The sequence below is a fragment of the Megalobrama amblycephala genome, linkage group LG1, assembly GCF_018812025.1.
Source record: "Megalobrama amblycephala isolate DHTTF-2021 linkage group LG1, ASM1881202v1, whole genome shotgun sequence".
In the NCBI taxonomy this organism is placed as follows: domain Eukaryota; kingdom Metazoa; phylum Chordata; class Actinopteri; order Cypriniformes; family Xenocyprididae; genus Megalobrama; species Megalobrama amblycephala.
The window spans coordinates 8,299,139-8,319,863 of NC_063044.1; the positions used below are offsets into that span (position 1 = coordinate 8,299,139).

The following is a 20,725-nucleotide window of genomic DNA, read 5'->3' on the forward strand; positions in this document are numbered from 1 at the left end:
AGCATGCTAAACTATTGCTATTCTTTCTAATGTGGTCTTCAGTCAACAGGTTAACCAAAACTTAGTTGGCATTAAATAACTTTGCATACTAATATGGTTAACATGCTATGAAGCTTTTTTTTTTGTGAACTCTTTCTCACACTGAAACCTCTGCTTAGCATACTGATGAACTTGCATGGCTGATTAGCTCAATGTGTTACGCCACGGATCCCGAATGCTCTGCATCGTGGGTTCGAAACTCAGTGTGACACATGCCCAGACCGCATGAGGTACTGTGGCAGGAAAAGATGCAGAACTTGTGTCTGTTCTAGGCATTCTGCCTAAAACTGGTCTAATCTGAAGCTATCACATGCAATTCCTTTATGTCCAAATTCGTAGTTATTCTTCTTCCCCCTGTATGGTAATCAATGAACCATAAGAAGGAAAATTATCAAATTTGGCATGCTTGTAGTGATAGTAATTAAAAGTAATTTGACCAACTTTGGAGTATCTAGGACTAAGTCTATAGCGCCACCACCAGTTCAAATATTCACTTTTGTAAAGGTTATAACTTTTGAACCCTTTGTTCCAGAAAAATGAATGTCAATACAACTGATTCCTCTCTTCATACTGATCACATTCAATATCTTACATTAAGACTCCACCCAGTACAGTAGTGGCCATTTTGAAAAGTACAGTATTCCATTTTTTCACTACTCCTCCTACAATTTTTGTCCAATTTTGTCCAAAATCAGCTCAGGTGATCTTTGGACCGAGCCGCACAGAAATGACTGAACGGATTTTTGATATTCGCTACCATTCCCAAGATATTCATCTCTGAATGTGACCTTGCTTGTGTTTGTTGTCTTATACTAGTTAGCTTAGCACAGTAATTGCTTAGCATGCTAAACTATTGCTATTCTTTCTAATGTGGTCTTCAGCTATCAAGTTAACCATGAGCTTCATTAGCATTAAGTTAGCTTAGCATGCTAATATGGTTAGCATGCTAAGTAATGCTTTTTTGTAAATTCTTTCTTACACTAAAAGTTCTCTTCCACAGATTGTTGAATGTGCATCCTCAAGTAGCTCAATGTGTAAAGCCAGTTACCTGATGAGCTCTGCACCCCAAGATAGTGGGTTCGAATCCCAGGTGGAGCGGTTTTATGAAATAGTGTGTTTTGATTCCTTTACTGCCTCTTGGATTAGAAATAAATGCTTTTTGTTTCATGCTGTGTTCATTTTCATCTAAGCTTATGTACATTCTGAGTTCATTTTCGCCCGTAATTCTGAACCAGCTGTTTCATGTTTGTTCATTTTCTGCTGTTTTTCCTCTTCCTGCTCTGTATTGCGCTACAGCATGATGAGCTGCAGAATGATCTAAAGTAGTTATTAAATATAACATTCAGTGCAGTTTTATAAAAATTCTTCATTTTGAGTTCATTTTCACATGAACTAATGAACTTCGGCAGGTGTGCCAACATTCACCTGCACAGTGGTGCAATGAGATGAGAAATGGACACTGGACTCGGAGGTCGTGGGTTCGAATCCCGTGTGGGGTTCCTTTATACAATTGTGTGTAATGAGTCATTTTGATACCTTTTTTATCCAAATAAGCATTGTACTAATCTTTATTCCTCTTGAATGAGATACAAGTGTTTTTAGTTCATTCCCTGTTCATTCTCTGAACTTCTATTGATTTTCATTTCATTTCCACCTGTCCTTCTGAACCAGCTGTTTTGCATGTACATTCAATTTCTGCTGTTTTTGCTCTTCCTGCTCCGTATTGCGCTACTGCCCCTTCTGGGGCTTGGCCCCGAATTGCTGCTTGCAGCTATATTTTCAATTGTACTGAGTTCAATTTAGGTATGATTGAACTGTTGCAATTCATTTATTTTAATAACTAAAAGAATGTTAAACATTCAATCTTTACTTTTTCGGTAGCAATTTTTTGGAATAAACATTACAGTCTGAGTCAGAACTGATTAAATGATCATTGGTTATATAAAATTCAAAGAAGTTTGACTAATCTTTGAACTATGTAGTTATCTGCATGTCTTATCCATGAGGATGCAACGGACAAGCTTTTGGGGGGTGTTGAGAAACAGAACCAAGCTGACTGAGCAAGTTGAACTTTAGCTATAGTTTGAGTCACTTTATTAATATGCCCGACACCAGATAACTGATAATGCTAGACTGACATTCTCAAAAAATGTATACACCCTACATAAAAAAATGTATACCACCTGCACACTCGACACTGTTTATTTTAGCCTTTTTTTTTGGTTTTCTTAGATGCTCGGAACTCACTATCACTTCCAAATTCGACCCAAAAGTCCACCCCGTCATCTCAGGCTGAAACAATCACATATTTGATTATAGTTTTTTTCAACTGCTTACACACACAAAATCCTTACTTGTCACACAATTTCTGAAACCTGACACTCAAACAGCAGAACCACACACCAAATCTGTGAAACCATACACTAATTCTCGGCCTTTGACTCATTTTTCAATTTCATAAAACACTTTTAGCAAAATACAACACACAATTAACAGGAAGTATCTTGATTTCCTTTTTCAAACATAACCAGTCAAAATGCCTCACTAATTCATCAGTGCCTCACACTAACTCCTCACATGTGCAAACACTCATTGATTTACTTAAAGGTGCCATCGAATGAAAAATTGAATTTACCTTGGCATAGTTGAATAACAAGTGTTCAGTACATGGAAATTACATACAGTGAGTCTCAAACTCCATTGTTTTCTCCTTCTTGTGTAAATCTCATTTGTTTAAAAGACCTCCGAAAAACAGGCAAATCTCAACATAACACCGACTGTTACGTAACAGTCGGGATCATTAATATGTATGACCCCAATATTTGCATATGCCAGCCCACTTTCAAGGCATTACACAAAGGCAGGACGTCTGGATCTGTGCACAGCTGAATCATCAGACTAGGTAAGCAAGCAAGAACAATAGCGAAAAATGGCAGATGGAGCGATAATAACTGGCATGATCCTTGATTACATGATATTTTTAGTGTACTGATACAATGGTACATATTCAGCTATTACTGTGCTGGATTACATAAATACTGTATTGTAAATGTAAAGGACTGCAACACTTACCTGTACATATTCTTGTCGAAGTCCTTTGACCCTGATACAGTTCCTTTCAAATGGGACCTTGCTTCAATGTGATTTTGTGCTTTACCAAGACACGTCTGATTGTGGTAATGCCTACTCAATTGATATTGATGAATACTTGCCTCTCTGTAAGTATTTGTTCCCATAGCTGGTGGAGACGGATTGCATTGTTTGCTCTGACCATTTCCACAATGGCAAGTTCCTGCTGTTGGGTGTTACCGACCACCCCCAGAAGGTCTTCTAGTCATTTAGTAGAAAAATGCAACCACAAATTGTTATTGGATTGGTTCTTTTTTACAGTACTGTATACTGTACACAGTACTGTAACATCTCAATGTTACAGTGCTATGTACTATACTGTACTGTATGTTCCACAAAACTACCATTTTTTGTTACAACTTGCAATACAGTACATGTGATACATTAATGTGATACGGTACAGTACTGTAAATACTTTAGATACAGTCTGGAGTGGAGAGTTGAAAACATACCTGTTTTCCAGTCTGAATGTCCTTATGATGGATGCAACTGTGAACCGACTTAGATGTGGCTGGACTCTCTGTCCAGCTTCCCTCATTGTCAGGCCATGATTTATCACATGATCCACCAACGTTGCTCTAATATCATCTGAAATATTGTTGCATGCATAGCCTCTTTGACCATGTCCTACTCGTCTCTCTCTTTTTCTTCCTCTTTTTCTTCCTCTTCCTCTGCCTTTACCTCTTTTTCTCCCTGCCTCCATGCTTGCAAAGTTCTCAAAATGGCTCAACTGAGGCTTATTTGTGGTTGGCTGATTGGTGATCAGTTTTGTAAGAAAGTGTTTTCAGGTGTGTGTCTAAGTGTCTTCAATCACCCAATGTGTTTTGTATATTGAATAGATGTGTTTTCCCAATGGTACCCATGAGATTTCATTTATGAACGAAGTGTCTTATGTATGAAATAGTGTGTAGTGTGCAGAAGTAAGTGTGTTGCAGAATTGCAACTGAAGTGAAAAGCAGCGCTTTTGTTTAAGGTATGGTTACACTGTGTTTAAGGTATAGTAACAAAAGCTTCAAGTTTTGTTACTTTGGTCTAAACATGTGTCTATAGTGTTCAAGCAATAGGCAAAAACTGTAAATTGAGTACTAATATAGAATTTACTTAGTTTTTTTAATTCTTGCCTGAACTAACCTTTTCATGTAAAAATTACATTTGTTTTTTCTGTAGTATTTGATTCACCATAAAATAATTTTTTACAGTGTACCACATAGATACATGCAGATAGGGACACAGGTACCTGTGTGTTTGTATGTTGGGGTGGGGGTGTGTGAGGGGGTTCTGTATGTGTAGTACTGTAGTTGTGTGTTTGGAGTAATTCCAGCCATCCATGCTATGTATTTTTTTGTTGCAGAAAATCTTAGACATGGATGGAGCTGCACAGCCTCATGAATTTATTTACATTGATGAGGCTGGTTTCATCCTCAGCAAAAGTAGACGACCAAAGGGCAATTGTGCATGTCCCGGGACAGCGTGGGGGAAACATCACAATGTGTGCCGCCATAAGCCTTCGAGGGCTACTACACCATCATGCCAAACTAGGTCCCTACAATACGCAACATATACTCACATTTCTCGATGCACTTCATGATGCAGTTATACAGGACAGATCAGAGCAGCCCAGGTTTGTTGTTGTCTGGGATAACATTAGTTTCCACCGGGCTGCTCTGGTCCGGGACTGGTTTACCAACCATGATCAATTTGAAGTTGTATACTTGCTCCCTTACTCGACATTTATAAACCCTATCGAAGAATTTTTTTCCGCTTGAAGATGGCGCATATATGACTGCCTGCATGCCTGCATGCCTCTTCTACAGGCAATGGAAGAGGCATGCGGAGACACTGAGGTAACGTCAATCCATGGATGGATTCGGCACACAAGGTGTTATTTTCCCCATTGCTTAGCAGGAGAAAATATCGCTTGTGATGTTGATGAGATCCTGTGGCCAGACCCAAACAGACGGCAGGATCTATAATCCCACCCATGCACAATTGGCCTGTTTTTCTGTATTTACAGTAGTGTATTTTGTTTTATTTTTGTATTATTTTTGCGTTACTGTACTGTACTGTACTGTAAAGTATAGTACTGTGATGTGCAGTATTGAGTTGACATCATTTGTAACCTTTGTAGGGAACACACCCTAGGAAGTAAAATTAGCTCAAATGAAATAATTAATTTATAGGGAATTATAAAGAGTTGTTTAGTTTACAACCGAGCAAATGAGTTGTCCAGCGTTCATTTGCTCGAGCCGTAATAAGCTCTTGTAGCGGATATAAATATCCAACAATCGTGAAAACACTGATTAGAGCACGGTAACTTAAGATTGACAGTTTAAGGCATTAAATTTTAGAAGCACATAATACAAGACACTTTCCTTTAAAATCTACAAGAGACTTTATTTATTCTAACACAAACACACACACACATACATTCATTCATACGCGTTGCAGTAAGAAAGGAAATGAGAGAGAAAGAGTTTTAAGAGAGAGAGTGATATGATGAACAGAATTCAGCAAAATATGCATTTTAAAGACCTGAATCATTAATTTCAATGCACCAGTTCAATCTGGAGGTACTTGCTTGAGTCGACTTTAAATGTGAATCTTCTCATCAGCGTGCAGAGAAGGGTTTTCCAAGTCGAAAATTTGTTGCAGGGTCTTAAAGGTCCGTGTGGTGTTTGGTAAAACCCAATCACGTTTGAGCTTGCTGGAAAAATGAAAGGAAGTCTCTTTGCTGTGGCTGGAGTTAAAGTTGAAGTCAAAAGTCGTTGGTTGAACTTTGTGGCAAAACTTAGAACACGAGACTCTCACAGAAAAGAAAATTAAGTAAAAGAAAGTGAGTGAAAGTTGGATGGCTTGAATGAGCTGCTTGTCTATTCTTGTTACTCCATGGTTCTGCTTGCTCACTCTGTAGTTCTCTTGTCTCGTTTTTACTCTTGTCTAGTTCACTATCTTGCGATATGACTATTTAAACTTAGGTGTTTATATATAGGTATATATCATATGTAATAAGTAGAGTTAACTTAAAAAAGTGAGGAAACCGATTGCCTTAAATTTATAAGTAAAGTATACTATTCATTTTAAGTTGGCAAAACTAAATAGTATTTGTAGACTAAACTTAATTATCAAGTACAATTAAGTACTGGTGACTCAAAAGCATTAGTTGTGGTAACTTATTATTAGTGTTCACTTTACTAGTAAATTTAAGGAAACCGATTGCCTCACATTTTTAAGTAAGCTAAACTAGCAAAAACGAGTAAAGCAAAAAATGAACTATGTTGTCAAAACATTCATTTTATTGTAACAGTGTCCAAAATCTTAAGCATTTTTAAAACAAAAAGGGTTGATGGTGAGTAAATAAAAACCAACAAGTCAACCCAACAATAAAACATTTGTGTTACTGCAAACACACAGATAACCGATTAAAACAGACATTTTTGTTGTCGGTATAGGGATTTGTCACCCATCAACCTGGATACAACACACAAAATGCAAATATAGACCTAAGACAGTCTTGTTTCAGCTATTACAAACGTATGAAAAACAGTAAAAAAAAAAAAAAAAAAAAGTTTAATTACTGCAGTTTTGGTTTTTGTATCCAGGCTGACAGTTGATTAAATAAAACTCACAAATTACGGCAGAATTGCAGCAATTACGGTTTTGCTTTTTCTAGAATTTGTATCCAGGATGACAGAATTATACACCCAAAGTGTAACAACAGACCTACAACAACAGTCTTGTTTCTGCCATCAGCTCAAATCTGATTAAAACAACAGCCTTTTCTTTTTTATAGGGATTTGTTTTAATCAGTCACCCATCAACCTGGATACAACACCCAAAATGCAACAACAGACACAAGACTAAATCTTTCTGTTATAACTAACAAACACATCTCGACTAAAAGTTTTGGTTTTGAATCCAGGTTGGTAGGTGTCTGATTAAAACTACCAAAAAATTCAACAACAGACCTACTGCAACATGGTCTTGTTTCTGCCATCAGAAACACAAAGAACACATCTTGATCAAAACATCCAAGCTATGCAGCAATTACAGTTTCTTTTTTCCAGGATTTATACCCAAGTTGATGGATGACAAAAAAAAAAAAAAAAAAAACAACTCAACATGCAACAGACATACAGTAACAAATCCTTGTTTCTGCAAACACTAAACATTTTAAATAAAACAGATTTGTTTTAATCAGTCACCCATCAACCTGAATAAAACACCCAAAGTGCAACAACAGACCTACAATAACATGGTCTTTTTCTGCCATCAGAAGCTTAAAACAAAAATGGATTAAAACATCAAGTTCCCTTTCGTGGGAACTATCGACGCTGGGTGAAACGCATTGGGAACCTTCTGCGTGATATCGTCATTGAAGCACTCCTGTATCCAACCAATCGTGTAACGAGACGTCAGAGACGGGTGACGTCACGGACCAGGAAACTATAAAGCATGCCCGGATGCAGAGAACACTAGCTTCTGCTATCTTCAGCAAGCGCTCCATGTTATCCCGTGTGTCTTATTTAGTGTTTGTCTGTCTACCCAATATTGTGGTTTCACTCTTTGTCTGAGGACAAGAGTTTTCAGCAACACTCGTGTGTATATTTGTGATCGCTGTTTGTGCGTCCTATTTAGTGTTTGTTTGTCTCCCCTCTTTGTCCGAGGACAAGAGTTTCACAACACTACATACATATACACACACTAGACACAATATATATATATATATAAAATGGCGGATGAAGGCAAGCGATTCAGGAAGTGTGCTTTTCCCTGCACTCGCTATATTCCTGACGGGGATACACACGATATGTGTGTCGTTTGCCTAGGGGTTGAGCACGCGCAGGCAGCTCTCGAGGGGGCTGTCTGCGTGCACTGTGAGAAGCTCACCCTGAGAGTGTTGAGATCTCGACGGGCACTCTTTGATAATAAGGAGGGTGCCTCGGTTGGTGTTCCCCGCGGATCGGGTCCCGCTGCTGCCGAGGCAGAGCGAAGACTCCATTCGTGGGGTTCACAGATGGATCTGGCGGCGGGGGTTGAGACGGGCCCCGCCCTATCTCTCCCTTCAGCCGCCAGACCCAGTGTCTCTCCTGCCGTGGTGGAAGCACGCTCAGCGGTTTCTTCCCCGCGGGGAGAGACATCGGCGCTTCATCTATCTTCATCTGAGGAGGTTGATGTGATGAGCGTCGAAGCAGGGGAAGAGGAACCGCCATCCTCTTCCCCCGCACATGAGGAGCTCTTGGAGGTAGTGACCAGAGCTGTAGCCAAATTGAATATCAGCTGGCCAGAAGCAGAGCGGGGAGACTTTAGACCAAAAAGCAAGCTTGATGAACGCTTTCTCCCCGCGCGGTCACTACCCCCACGTCGGTGCTTACCATTTTTTCCAGATCTACACACTGAGGTGTCTAGATCTTGGAACAGACCCGTTCAACATCGGGTTTTCAGCCCCCAGACCTCGATCTACAGTAACATCGTGGGGCTGAAACAGCATGGTTATGTGGCGATGCCCCGGGTAGAAGAGACGCTCGCGGGCTATCTCTCGCCTGCATCGGCATCGTCCCTAAAAGCACCGACGCTGCCCACCAAGCCCCTTAAAACTACATCTAACTTGGTGGGCAAGGCTTATGCGGCGGCAGGTCAGGCAGCAGCGTGTCTCCATACTATGGCGCTGCTGCAGGCTTATCAGGCTGACCTGCTGGGGGAAATTGATACCAGCGGGGAGGCCACATTCGAGTGCATCCAGGAACTGCACATGGCGACAGACCTGGCTCTCCGTGCCACTAAGGAGACGGCTAAAGAAGTGGGCAGTTCTATGGCAGCCCTGGTGGCCACGGAGAGGCACTTGTGGCTGAACCTCTCTGACATAAGGGACAGAGACAAAGCTGCCCTTATGGATGCGCCGCTGTCTCCTGTGGGCCTCTTCGGCGACGCAGTCACAACTGTCGTCGAGAGGTTCCAGGAGACCAAGAAACAATCTGCGGCGTTTCAGAGGTTCCTCCCCCGCCGGTCTAAAATCCCCGCCGAGACTGTTGAGCGGGAGCAGTCTCGGCCCGCAACGAGCTCCTCAGCGCATCACAGAGCGCAGCAAAAAATTAGTGTGGCCGCCCGTGCTCCCCCACGTAGATTCTGGGGACAGGGGCGGGCTGCACAGAAGCCTTCTCAGCCCAAGACAGACCTGCGGGCTGTTATTGTGGCGCGGAAGGCTTCTAAAAAGCGGTCCTGATATCTGTGGATCAGGACCCAGGAGGGCGGCCCCCGTCTGGAGGAAGCGTGGTGTTGAAACACCTGGCCCCCGCTTCCATCCAGCGCCCTCCGGGGACCACGCTATCTTCACCATCCAGTGTGCGTCGGGTCCCCACCAATCCTCTGAGGAGGGTTGGCCTGCACTTGATTCGGCTGACTTCTGCCGGCACGCCGTTTCAGAGCGCCGAGCCAAGTGCTCAAAAAACACCAGAGGCCAGTCTCGAGAGACTTGGTTCCCTTAATTGATTTTCTGGAAGAATGGAAAACTCTACCGAATATATCAAATTGGGTGCTGCTCATGATAGAAAAGGGGTACAGAATCCAGTTCGGGTCTCGCCCGCCCAGGTTCAATGGGGTCCTTCCCACAGTGGTGACCCCCGAGCAGTCTCTGGTTATGGAACAGGAAGTTATGACACTTTAGCAAAAAGGAGCTATAGAAAGGGTTCCTCCTCCCAGCAAGCTGTCAGGCTTTTACAGCCGCTACTTCATAGTTCCAAAGAAGGATGGGGGACTTCGTCCTATCATAGATTTACGGGTGTTAAATCGGTCTGTACAAAAACTGAAATTCAAGATGCTTACACTCAAACAGATCATTCCCCAAATCAGGTCCGAGGACTGGTTTGTGACGATAGACTTGAAAGATGCATACTTTCATGTGTCCATCCATCCTTCTCATTGGAAGTTCCTCAGGTTTGCTTTCGGGGGCGAAGCTTACCAGTACAAGGTTCTTCCGTTTGGCCTATCATTATCACCCCGCACATTCACGAAGTGCGTGGATGCAGCCCTGGCTCCTTTGAGACTCCAGGGCATTCGCATACTGAATTACATCGACGATTGGTTGATTCTAGCTCGCTCAGAGCAACAAGCAGTTCAACATCGAGATGTTGTTCTGTCTCACATGAAAAGGCTTGGGCTGAGGCTCAATGCCAAGAAGAGTGTGCTGATACCGGCTCAGACCACCAATTATCTAGGTGTTATGTGGGAATCCACAACAATGCGGGCACGTCTGACTCCTGCCCGTGTGAGCTCTGTTCTGTCAGCCGTAAAAGGGGTGAAGTTAGGCCAGTATCTCACTGTGAAACAGTTTCAGAAACTGTTGGGTCTAATGGCAGCTGCGTCCAACATAATTCCTTTTGGCCTCCTGCATATGAGACCCCTACAGTGGTGGCTCAGGACCAGGGGGTTTTCCCCGAGGGGGAACCCTTTTCGAATGATCAAAGTCACACGGCGATGCCTTCGTGCTCTAGCCGTGTGGAAAGACCCCTGGTTCCTGTCCCAGGGTCCCGCGTTGGGAGCCTCTGGTCGTCGCGCAATGCTTACGACAGACGCTTCCCTCACGGGCTGGGGAGCGATCATGTGCGGTCGCTCAGCTCAGGGTCTTTGGGAGGACCATCAACTCTCTTGGCATATAAATCGGCTGGAGATGATGGCGGTGTTTCTAGCACTAAAACACTTTCTCCCAGACCTGAGAGACCATCATGTGCTGGTCCGCACAGACAATATCTGTGTCCCCCATCAGGGGGGTCTACGGTCTCACCGACTAAATTAATTGGCCCGTCGGATCCTCCTGTGGTCTCAGGGGAAACTGCTTTCGTTGAAGGCAGCCTATATCCCCGGGAGTCAGAATGTGGGGGCAGACGCCCTGTCGAGGCAGGGGCCGAGGCCCGGGGAGTGGAGACTCCATCCAGAAGTGGTGGATCTCATTTGGAAAAACTTTGGTCAGGCACAAGTAGACCTGTTTGCTTCGGGAGAGTCAACCCAGTGTCTGCTCTGGTACTCCCTCACGCATCCAGCACCCCTGGGTCTGGATGCCATGGTACAGACGTGGCCGAGGCTACGTCTGTACGCATTTCCCCTGTTCGCTCTGCTCCCACGAGTCCTGGAGAAAGTACGCCAGGAAGGGGTCAGCCTGATACTGGTGGCCCCATACTGGCCGACCCGAATATGGTTCTCGGACTTGGTGTCCATGATAGACGGCGCTCCGATGGAGCTCCCCTTGAGACGGGATCTTCTATCTCAGGCGGGCGGCGCGATAATACATCCCCGCCCAGAACTATGGAAACTATGGGCCTGGCCTCTGAGGGGGACAGGTTCATAGAGGCTGGTCTCTCATCTGAGGTTGTTGAGACCATACTTAGCTCCAGGGCTCCCTCCACGAGGAAGCTTTACTCTTATAAGTGGAATTTATTCTCTACCTGGTGTAGACAACATGAAACGGACCCTGTCCGTGCTCCTATTAGCTTTGTGCTATCTTTTCTCCAAGAAAAATTCTCTGAGGGCTTATCCTATTCAACCTTGAAGGTTTATGTTGCGGCTATATCAGCCTATCATGTTGGGGGGGATTCCTCGGTCGGTCGAGACCCCCTCGTGTCACGCTTCCTCCGTGGTACACTGAGGCTGAGGCCTCCAGTGCGCACAAGGACCCCGGTCTGGGACTTATCAGTGGTTCTAAGTGGGTTAGCTGAGGCTCCCTTTGAACCACTGGAGGAGGTGTCTTTAAAGTTCCTGACTCTAAAGACGATCTTTTTACTTGCTATTACGTCTCTGAAAAGAATTGGAGATCTTCAGGCCCTTCCAGTGGCCCCCTCATATCTGGAGTTCGCTCCTGGAATGGTGAGAGCATTTCTTCATGCTAGACTCGGCTATGTGCCTAAGGTCCCCACCAATGTCCCGGGTCCTATTGTGCTTCAAGCTTTTCATCCTCCTCCATTTATGTCTTCGGATCAGGAAAAACTGAATCTGCTCTGCCCAGTAAGGGCTTTGGATGCATACGTCCACAGAGCTGCCCTGTGGCGTAAAACAGAGCAACTGTTTGTCTGTTACGGTTCTCCTAATAAAGGTGGACCGGCGTCCAAGCAGAGGATGAGCAAGTGGGTGGTTGAGGCCATCTCACTTGCATATAAAGCGGTCGGACAGTCCTCTCCTTTTAACGTCCACGCTCATTCCACAAGGGGTATGGCGGCATCGAAAGCTTTGATGTCTGGCGTCTCTATGAGTGACGTTTGTGATGCAGCTGGATGGTCAAGCCAGCATACATTTATCAGATATTATAACCTTGATGTGGGCCCCACTCCAGGGTCCTCCGTACTTTCGAGCTAACATGAACAAGCATTTGAAGTACGGCACAGTTGGGATTGCGTTCCCAATGCGTTTCACGCAGCGTCGATAGTTCCCACGAAAGGGAACGTCTCGGGTTACGGATGTAACCCTGGTTCCCTGAGTAAGGGAACGAGACGCTGCGTCTCTTGCCGTACCCCTGCATGCTTGCGAGTGCTTGCTTCAGATTTTCCACAGAAGCTAGTGTTCTCTGCATCCGGGCATGCTTTATAGTTTCCTGGTCCGTGACGTCACCGTCTCTGACGTCTCGTTACACGATTGGTTGGATACAGGAGTGCTTCAATGACGATATCACGCAGAAGGTTCCCAATGCGTTTCACGCAGCGTCTCGTTCCCTTACTCAGGGAACCAGGGTTACATCCGTAACCCGAGACGGTTTTTAAGTTGCGGATATTGAGATTTTTAATCAGTCACCCATCAATCTGGATACAACAACCAAAAGGCAACAATAGACCTAAGACAGTCTTGTTTCTGCTATTAAAAACATATTGAACAAATTCTTTACTACAAAGCTTTTAGTGACTGGAGTTTTGGTTTTGTATCCAGGTTGGCAGGTGACTGATTAAAACTCAAAAAAAATGCAACAACAGACCTACAGTAACATGGTCTTGTTTCTGCCATCAGAAACACAAAAACACATTAAAACATCAGTAGGTTTTTTAGTGATTGCAGTTTTGGCTTGAGAGATTTGTGTCCCAGGGAAAGAAAAACCCTTTGAATGAACTCAAAAGTGTTTTCAAGCTGTGAAGGGTACTCCATATTTAAAGCATAGATCAGCCCAAAAACAAAACACATGGCATGTGGAACATTCTCAAGTCCATCCATTGCTATAACACCCTCCAAAATTATTGCTGTATCAGTGACCTCCAATGGCAAACCTTGTGGAGACATCGGGCTGTCCTCTGGCACCACAGTGAGAATTCCTTTCGATACTTGAGGTGCAACGATATCAATGTCCTATAAGAAAGAAAGAAAAGCGATATTAAAATACATTCTTATATTGCAAACGCAAACAAGTGCATGTTCCTTGTAAAAATTTAAACTGCTTAAGGTGCTGTTACTAGTTCTTGAAGTAACTAGTAAATTTATAACCTGGCTTCAGTGGGAATTGTCAGTGATAATTTGGACTTTTTCAGCAAAAGCATCGAAACATTTAATAGCAATATCTTAGATAAAACAGTTACATCCATCCCATGATCGGTTTGGTTTCAAACATTCCTCAAATATCTTCCTTCGTGTTCATCAGAAAGAAATTTATACAGGTTTGTAACAAAATTAGATCCTTTCCCTATTCTTTTAATGTTTAACTTATTTAACGCTAATTATTGGTCATCGAAAGGCGTTTGTTTTTGTTACTGCTGAAACTGTCTATACCAGCAGAGAGTGAGGCGATAGGGTGGAGAAGGGATGCTGCTAAAACTGTCACGGGACATAGGTAAGGAATGGCTATATATAAAGACCTCTTTGTGCTGAGTAGATGGATTGAAATTGAATTGGAAAAATTCAAGACACTATTCTATATGAGATTTTTATAGTTAGAAAACCGTTTCATCCACATTTTAAGATTTATTTGATCAAATGTTATGTCTTCTATGTACTTTATATAAGATCTCTTAAGTAAACGTAGCGCTGACACAGAAATTGGGACATCTTTCTTGTAGCACTTTTTACAGATATTAAATTAGAAGAATACTTACAAAGCATGTTTTGAAGAAGTCTGTAGTGTCTTCCCCAAGAAGGACAGCAAGACCACGGAGAACTGCTGTCCGTCGAGCAGTGACATCAGTGATGTTCTAACAAATAATACATAAAACATCAAGATCAACAGTGAAAACAGATCACTTTAAAGTTGACAAATGGACTTACACTATTGTTAAAAAAAAAAAAAAAAAAAAAAAAAAACTTACTGCAGACTTCATTTGCATTAGAAGCTCCAAGAGCTTTTTTCCATTTTTTCCATGCCTTTCTTTGATTCGAAAATTTCCAGAAAACGAGAAGTATGATTATCAAGGGCTGAGAAGAATTCTTGCTTGAGGTTTTTGCTTGTGATCCGGTTGAACTCAGCAATAATCTACGAAAAGGAGAACAAAAGAAACAACACATTAAGACTTAAAATATTTTTTTGATTTGATTGGTTCTTGTGTAGCTTCCATGTTTAATCCGATAATGCTTCAATAGCAGAGCTCTCTTTTCACAGAAATAAACAACACTTACACTTCCACTGCATGTCAACTGCGCTCTTCAAAGAAACAAACTTCTGCAAAAAAGTTAACAAAGTATATGGATTAATGGTAACAAGCAATTTGTAAAAACATTATTTTTAGCATCCACTTTAAAAACTTGCATAAAATAATGTTTTCTTTGCAGCACATCTCTTATTTAACTTTTTTTGTTTTACATTTTAAGGCATTAAATTAATGGTTTTTCGGGTCAATTCGTTTTAATCGATTCTTTGCCGATAACTGAACACAACAGAGAAAGACGATCTAAATTGGCTCACGAATCACTAATTTATCCAGTATATGGTCTGAAGGCACGTGAGGTGTTTAAAATCAGAATGAGTTTTTAGTCTTAAGAAAAAACAGGGTCGCTTAGACACACGTGCTTGCAGAATATATAACCTTACACATTATTGTATTTTAGAAAAGAAGGCAAAAATCCTCCATAACGTTACTATGCTCAAATGTTAAATTGCAGGTATGAGTAACGTTTCACGTGTAAAGAGCTTCACTCGTCCGTCACTAATCTGAAAACAGTTGTTTTTATATTGATATATATAAAGGACATCAACACTAATTATAAACTGGTTACTTTTCAATTGCATACCTTTTCCTTTTACTCAAGTAATTAAGACTATAACTTCAACTAATCATTTACACAATTACTTGTATTTTACTTCAGTAAGTTTTTGTTACTCTACCCACCAGTGGAAGCATGGCATTAGTTAGCATGGCATTAGTTTTCACTGTTACACTGATGATACTCGGCTATATATTTCTTCACACCCTGATGAAACTTACCAATTCACAAAATTAATGGAATGCATAGGTGATATAAAAAAACTGGATGACCAGTAATTTCCTACTACTAAATTCAGAAAAAACAGAGATTCTAATTTTTGGACCAAAAACTTCCTCACATAATAACTTAGAATACTGTCTAACACTTGATGGCTGCTCTAAGTCTTCGTCGTCAGTTAGGAACCTGGGTGTGCTCTTTGATACCAATCTTTCATTTGAAGGCCATGTTACTAGTATCTGTAAAACCGCATTCTTCCATCTTAAAAATATATCTAAACTACGACAGATGCTCTCAATGAAAAATACAGAACAGTTAGTTCATGCATTCATGACCTCAAGGCTAGATTACTGTAACACTTTACTGGGTGGTTGTTCTGCTCGCCTGATAAATAAACTACAGCTCGTACAAAATGCAGCAGCTAGAGTTCTTACTAGAAGTAAGTATGACCATATTAGCCCAGTTCTGTCAACACTGCATTGGCTTCCTGTTAAACATCTTATAGATTTTAAAATCTTGCTAATTACTCACAAAGCACTAAATGGTTTAGCTCCCCAGTACCTGAGCGAGCTCTTAAAGCATTATAGTCCTTCACGTCTATTGCTCGGGAATAGTTCGGGAAGCAGACACACTCTGTCAGTTTAAATCTAGACTAAAATTTCTAGATTTTCAAATCCGTTAAAGGATTATTAGGCTGCATAAATTAGGTCAGCCGGAACCGGGAACACTTCCTATAACACCAGATGTACTCGTTACATCAGAAGAAGAATGGCATCTACGCTAATATTAGTATTTCTGTTTATCCCAAGGTTTACCGTAGTCAACTGTATCCGGGCCGTATCCAGGTGAGACCAAGGACCTGCGCCTTGACACGACCACAACACAGCCCTGAAGTATCAGCAGAGATTGAGTCAACTAGATCATTCATCACGAAGGCCTCATCTACACGACAACCAGTGGCACAGTTCCTCAATAACCGTCCATACCGACATGATGAATATGATCCTCAGCTGGATGGAACTGAAATAAATACTTTGAATGTTGCGATCCTATCGGACTTATGATAGCAACCTGAATCGTAATAAAGCACTGTTTGCCAGAGGAGAACTGGCCCCCCGACTACGCCTGGTTTCTCCCAAGGTTTTTTTTTCTTCTCCATTTTAACACCTATTTGCCACTTGCTTGCCACCTGATGTCACCTGTTGGAGTTTGGGTTCCTTGCCGCTGTCACCTTTGGCTTGCTTAGTTGGTGACACTTGACATTTGATAATCAACAGTGCTTTGATCTGCCTGCATTGACACTATTCTTTAAGAGCTGCTGTGCAGCCAAAATTATGTACCAGTTATCAATGTAAAGCTGCTTTGACACAATCTACATTGTAAAAAGCGCTATATAAATAAAGGTGACTTGACTTGACTTAAAGGCTACACACCTTATTAAAGTGTTCCAGGTATATTAAACATACTAATGCTTACATGGAAAGAATATCATGCACTTTCCCAACTAATCCTAAACTAACTTTTCTTCATGGAATAGTAAGAAAAGACCTCTTTGCTCTCTTTATATGGAACATTTTCCTTATGGTGATTCTGAAAGAAAACGCGCTGGATTTCTACTGTTGCTATAGTAACGAATGCATCTGATTGATAAACCACGCGCTCTTATGTTGTTAATTTTGTAGTTATTTCAACAGTTTCCTTGACACATTCAGTTTAACGACATTAAGTTCATAATTTAATTTATCATTCATTGAACTCTGAGTATGCATTTAGACACATTATGTGTTTTCTCCGTCCATGCAATAAATGTGCACCTTGAAACTGATCAGGTAATGTCAATGACCCATTTCCTTAAAACTACAGTATTTTATCTTGTCGAAAATAACAGCGACGTTTCCACGCAATAAAAGCATTTTATTTTAACAGCAGTGGCCACGCAATGACTTGGCAGCTTTATCAATGGCTTGAGCAGCTTGACTCAGGACTATTGCGGTCTTAATAGAGAGCTATCATCTGCTTATGTGAACAACAGTGGCCATCCTGAGGAGAGCTCAAACGTGGGCTACAGACGAAGTGCGAGCACAATCCAGTGAGAGGCAGTAAAGAGTGCAGTGTGTTGTCAGGGTTTGGGGTGGTGAAAGGAGCGAGGACTCAATAGTGCAGGTAGAAGGGCATTTATTAAAACAATAAAAATAAAACAAAACACAACAAAAACTAGCACGTGGGGGAAAACAGACTTGACATAACTGGACTTGACTTACAGAAAACACCAGGGACTATACAACAATGAACCAGCACAGGACTGCAAACACAAGGAGAATAAATAGGAGACCAGGGTGGGACCGGAGGGGTAGGGTGGGACCGGAGGGGTAGGAGTCCTGGCAGAGGGCCAAGGTGGTGCTGGAGGAATAGGTGGCACCGGCAGGGCAGACAGCTTGGGCGGCACCGGCAGGTCAGGTCAGGGCAAGGCTCTACAGGCTCTGGGGTGGCCTCCGGGCCTACAGCGGGCTCTGGGGTGGCCTCCGGGCCTTGAGGGATGGAGGAAGACTTCTTCCTCCTCTTCCTCCGTTTGCTAGGGCGAGGCGGTGGCACTAAGCTTTCCGCCTCCAAGTGCGTTGCAGCACTTCTTGCCACCTCTAGGGGTGCTGAAACATCTTCAGCCACCTCTGGGGGCACTGCAACATCTTTGGTCGTATCAGCGAAGGCTGCAGCAGGAGGATTCTCTTGGCAATCAAGAAAATCGATTAGCTCCTCAAACGTCAGGTGATGCATGCCCCTCATAACCCACTAGCTCTGGGGTTTATCAAAGGCATAGTTGAAAAGGTCCTTGAGAGCTGCATCATTGAGCCACAGGCCCTCTGCAGCTCCACTGAACTGCACAGAAAATTCCCTCAGGTCAGTGCCCTCTTGACGGAGGGAGCTCAGGATCTTAAATTGGAGAATGTGCTGGTAGAGAGGGCTCGACACAGTGGAGGCTGGTGGATGGCGCAAGCTCCTCTTCCGCTGAGTCCTCATTGTGGCTGGTTCATTCTGTCAGGGTTTGGGGTGGTGGAAGGAGCGAGGACTCAATAGTGCAGGTAGAAGGGCATTTATTAAACAATCAAAACACAACACAACACAACACAACACAACACAACACAACACAACACAACAAAAACTACCCCATGGGGGGGAAACTTGGCTTGACTTGACTAAAACACCAGGGAATATACGACAGCAAACCAGCACAGGACTGCAAACACAAGGAGAATAAATAGGAGAGCAAACAAGGCAGGTAACGAGGGAGGACAGGTGGGACAAACCAACCAATAATGAGGTAACAAGATGGGCGGGGTCAAGACAATAGACATGAGAGCACATGGCACAAAGAAACACATGACAAGCCATGTGCTCACACCAAACACAACAACACAAGCATATGGCCAATGAAGACAAATAACAAGCCATGTGCTTACACAAAACGAGACATGAACACGCAACTATGAGAACTCATAAGCTGCGTGTTCACACAAAACAAGACAACATGAGAGCACGCAGCCCGTGAAACACAGACTGCGTGCTACACAAGACAAAAACATGAAAGCACGCAGCAGGTGGAAACAAACCGCGTGCTACACAAAACATGACAATACAAGAGCGCCTGGCCAATAAGAACCGACCAGGCGCTAAACAAAACGGGAGACAAGAACGCACGGCAAGTGAAAGAACACTCGACTGTGCGCTCACAATAAAGACAGGACTGGGAGCGCGAGTGTCCGAATCCCGACAAGAAACCGAAACCAAACTAGACATGAGTGCCAGGATCCGAACGCCACGCTCCCGACATGAAACAAGACACGCAGACAAGAGAGCGCATGGCCCGAGAACACTCAAGACTGTATGCTCACACAAAAACAGGACAAGAACGGGAGTGTCAGAGCTCTGTCACAAAACCAAGAAATAAACTAGACAGAAGTGACAGAACCCTGACACACGTGTCTGTGAAGGAGAGCTGTGAGGGCTCGAGTGACGCGCACAACATCTCTATCAATTCGGGCATGTAGTAATCTAATGTTTATATATTTTAAAGCACTGAATCGCTATAGAATCAAGATTAACCCTCTGGAGTCTGAGGCTGATTTGGGGCCTGGAGAAGTTTTGACATGCCCTGACATTTGTGCTTTTTTCAGTTGTTCATAAACATATTAATGGAAAAAGTGTCATTACACTGTATTCAGCACAAACTAGGCTACAATAATATGTGAGGGACATGTATGTACATGTTTGTGTTTTTGAAGGAATAACATTTATGCGTGGTTATTGAAAAAACAAAAAACTTAAGTCACTGAAATAAGGCCAAAAAAAGTATAGTAAATCTGTGTTTACAAGACTTTAGGGTATTGGAGGTTGTAAACTAGAGTTTTTGCTTCAAAATTATGTAAAAATTATGCTGCCTACTCCTTCATATAAAACAATATATTGATTTAGTTTTTGTAAGACACTTTTTGCCAAGAAACACAGTATGCATGGAGGCATGAATCACCACTGAATAATGGGCCATTCTCACCTGAGAAGACAAAAGAATTGGATAGTAATGAGCTGAAATGACTTGCATATTAATGAGGCATTTCAGTCAGGTAGGCTGTGAAAAAAACCTTCTGTGATGTCTCAAGCTCATCATGATATATGAAACATACAGAAAAATATTATTACAATATAAAGTAATGGTTTTATATTATACTTTAAAATATAATGTATTTCTGTGATGCAAAGAGTCTGAATATAGGCTTTTAGTTTAAAAGCATGCACATTTGGAGAAATATTGGATTCTCATATGCTTATGTCAATTTTCTATACAGAGGAGTTATATTTATTTAATATTCATTGTCATTACTATGAGCGCTGGTGTTTTTCAATTCATCCTTGAAGTCGGAGGGCGCTCTCTGTGCATTTTTAGTCCACAAATTCATCTAAAAGAAGAAGAGGCTATTCCATGAATGGAGTTTCCAATTCATACTGCAGCCGGAGGGCGCTAAAGAAACAAAAACTCATCTAAAATTCATCTATAGAAGAAAAGAAAACAGGAACTAACTGCATGTCTTCTAGAGCTCCCTAACCATGACTTTTACATCCAGATAAACACTTTTCAAGACAATAAATACACGATTGAGACGATGAATGCATGTATTGCCTCTGAATTTGT

At 42.3% G+C, this 20,725-nt stretch overlaps 1 protein-coding gene and 1 long non-coding RNA gene across 2 annotated transcripts in view; both read right to left on the reverse strand.

Annotated features, from left to right (window-relative positions):
- Nucleotides 1–20,725, reverse strand: part of LOC125242987 (gastrula zinc finger protein XlCGF26.1-like) — a 204,154-nt gene that overhangs the window by 70,569 nt on the left and 112,860 nt on the right. The window lies entirely within an intron of this gene.
- On the reverse strand, nucleotides 13,753–14,780 carry LOC125243812. Its single transcript, XR_007179133.1, has 3 exons — nucleotides 14,740–14,780; nucleotides 14,433–14,596; nucleotides 13,753–14,318 (listed from the first exon to the last, which is right to left on the reverse strand). It is a non-coding gene; the product is annotated as an uncharacterized LOC125243812 (long non-coding RNA).